Consider the following 3,637-nt stretch of genomic DNA (forward strand, 5'->3'; position numbering starts at 1 on the left):
TTTCGACTATTGGTGTTGGAATACTACCTTTGGTGAAATATGTTGGGTAACATTGACTGAGCTTGTGTTTCTAAATCATAACTATTTTGAGAAGCTAAAACGTCATTTGTTTATACAAGGTCATTAACTTAAAGTTGATAAACAATTTCTTTTCTGAAAAATAGTTAAAATTAATCATGTTTAATCAAGGTCCTTAACTTGGGGTTGATCAAACGATTGGGTGTGAATATCCTGAAAACTCTCAATATACAACGTATAAGTTGAGAGTTATACGTCGTATAACCTTAATCAGAATTTCATGTAACCTAATCAGGTTATACACTAGGTATATGCTGATTGACTTATAGGTTGTAATACACTTTGGAATATAAGCTGAGATATACGTTCATGTTTTATGTTTGTTGTTCATATGTTTGCAGATGGTGAAAAATATTGATCCTAAACACAATATTGTAGCTTACCTTGATGAGGATGATCCTAAAGTTGAAAATTTTACGATGATCATGCCATTCTTAAAGAGATCAAGGATTTTCAAGGAGATTAATGAAAGATGTGATGCTTATGAGTTTATCATAACAACTTTATGGAAAAATGCTACGTTGGATGAAAATGAGATCCACTCTACTGCGCAAGACAAAAATATTGTTATTTCTGAAGATTCTGTTAGAAAGGTGTTGGGTGTTAATGATGAAGCTACTTATCCCGTTGCTTTTGATGAGAAGCTGGTGAAAGGATGATTCTTGAGGATGGCTTCAATGGTCCTTGGAATTCCAACATGTATCAAAAACTAGTTTGTCCAAACCTTACAAGCTTCTTATTCATGTTGTTATACAATGTCTTGGACATAGGAATGGAGGTTATGAAGAGATCGTTGATTATCAGATGAGTACGATTGCTACTTTATGCCTAAACTTAAAGTATAATTTCTCTCGGATGATCTTGGCTAATATGAAGCTAAACTTGGGAGAAGAAGGATGGTTGATGTATCTAAGGTTCTTACAATTTCTGACTAATTATCAACACCCTGATTTAAAGAAAGAAGGTGTCAAGATTAAACAAGATCACATGTCAAGTGCTTCATGTGTGAAGCTTGTCTCATACAGACTGAAGCCTGAATCTCAAATTCCTAAGTTCAGAGGGCTTGGTCATATGAAAGATGAGAATTATGTTTCTCCTAAGAACAATCAGTGGAGAAGAGACTGTAGTGACTCAGAGAGGGAGAATGAAAATAGCATTATGGATAATTTCATTGCTATTAAAGGTTGCAAACGTTACTTCAAGATTGAAAGCGATGAAGAGGAACCATCTCAAAAGAAGAGAAAAAGAGAAGTTACTAAAGAATCTCCTGTTTATTCTGCAACTTCTGACAAAGATAAAGCTGGTGATGATGCTCATAAGGAAACAGAGTCTGAAACTCAAGAAATATTAAAGCTTTATCAAGATACTCGTGCAATGTATGAATTAAGACAACAAAAGAAACAAAAGAAGACCGTTGATGATGTAGACGAGATATATGTGCCTGAGTAAGGAATTAAAGCAAAGAAGAAAAAAACAAGCAGGAACAAACGTATGGCTAAAAGAACAAAGTCTTCTGAGTTTAAACTGATTGATGAAGACGAGGATGTACATGTTGAGGGGGGGGGGGGAGAACAAGAAAAAGAAATTGAAGTTGTAACCATTTATTCAAGAAATGATGGTTGATACTTAAAAACAAGTTGTGGATTTATGTAAAGATGAAAATGTGTTGAAAACTCAATCTACACAAGCAACACCACAACCACAACAACAGAAGACTGCATCCCAACAAAGACCAACACCTCAAATACTATCACAGTCAAGCATACCATTGTTGTTGGTAGTCTTCCAGATATTGATTTCAACTATTTTGAAGATGTTCTAAACATTAGAGATTTTAAAGAAATGAAAAAGAAGGATGAAACTCAAAATGTGACTATTGGTAGTCTTACGTTGGAGAATGAGAGATTAAGAAAGGAGAATGTGGATTAGCAAAGAAAACTTGAAGAAAATGAATCAAGAAGGAGAACTCAAGCTGAATTGATAAATCAGTATATGAAATACTTTCTTGTTATTCAAAAGAAGTTGGGGATTGATCTGGCTAAAGAGTCTAAGGAGCTGATACTCGAGAAGAAAGTATTTCATATACTGATTTATCAATTCAGTATATGAAATAGTTTGTACAAGGAGCTGTAGCCAGATCAATCCTTATCGAATATAACTTCAAAAGGAGTTGTTACTCGAGAAGATCAGGCTTTCAAAGTTATATTCGATAAAGATCAAGAGGAGATGGATAAGGAAAAAGCAAATGCTGAAGGAAAAGGAAAGGTTTTTGAGGAGGCGCCTATTATTGCATCTGATGATGTGTACATGCCTGATGTTGTAGTTCCTGAGGTTGTTGGTACTTCTAAATCTATTGAAGAATCGGTTGTTGAAAAAGATGTAAAGGAAACAGAAACAAAGGAGGAAGATAAAGAAGATTCAGAGAAAGTTGATTATGATGATTCACCTACTTAAGATGATCCAGATGATGATGATGATCATAATGAAGGAGGAGGGAGTGGTATACTTATTGGGCCTGACTCGATTCAAAAAGTGTTGGAAACACAATCGGAACAACAAGCAGAACAAGAACAAAATCCACCACCTGAGGGGTCTAAGGCTGAGAAAGTTAATAATATGGATGTATTAGATACTGATCCTATTTCAAGCCGTCCCCTTATGAATGTGGCATTTCAATTTAAAAACTCAAGTTATGAACTTGAAAAAGGAGAGATAATGGTTGATCAAGCTGAATTAGTCAGATTGTTTGAGGTTACTTAAGAGGAGTTTAACTTTGATTTTGAGACTAAATTTGTTGTTGAACAATGTTGTGATGACAAGCAGGAGAATGCCAGTACATATTATTTTGTGTTAGAGGAGAAGAAAAAGTTCGGTATGTGAATCAAGAGTTTCCTGAGTTTGATGGGGAATTTAATGAAGAAATTTAAATGCCGAGTCAAGAGTTTGAGAATGAAAATGCTTCTATTGTTGATGAAGAGGAGTTTAAAGATGAGAAGAAGGAATGGCTCGAGAAAGAAAAGATTAAATATGTGAAGCAATTTATTAAACTGTTGAAGTATTCTAAGAAAAAGAAGGAAGCTACTATGGTTGATTGTATAAGTATTGCTTACTTGAAGAAAATTTGGAAGGTTGTAGTGAGAAGAGCTTATGGTGAGCAATATTTTATCAGTTTCATGGAACTCAAAACATTGCCATGGATTGATATGGTGAAGTTATTTAGAATGGAATTACTTTATGCACCAAAGAAGGTGATGATACAAGAGATGTGGGATTTCTTTGTCAGAAAATCAAAAGGAGGTTTAAGAAGTGGACTCCACAACAACCAACTCTTCGTATTTCAAAGACAGAGATTGATCCGGATACAAATGATTATGTTAGAATGTTGAAGTACCGCAAGCCTCAAACGTTGAAAGTTAAACCAGTTTATCCGTTGGAACAAGATTTTCATTAGTGTTTCAGATGGTGATTTTATGATAGAAGAACTGGTGAAGCGGTCATTATATTAAAGAGAGGTGAGAGCTGGGATCCGATTAATGTGTTAGATCATATGTGGTTGGTT

Source organism: Bidens hawaiensis, unplaced genomic scaffold, assembly GCF_021521415.1.
Source record: "Bidens hawaiensis isolate Kalapana, Puna unplaced genomic scaffold, B.hawaiensis_p1.1 tig00064067_1, whole genome shotgun sequence".
Classification (NCBI taxonomy): domain Eukaryota; kingdom Viridiplantae; phylum Streptophyta; class Magnoliopsida; order Asterales; family Asteraceae; genus Bidens; species Bidens hawaiensis.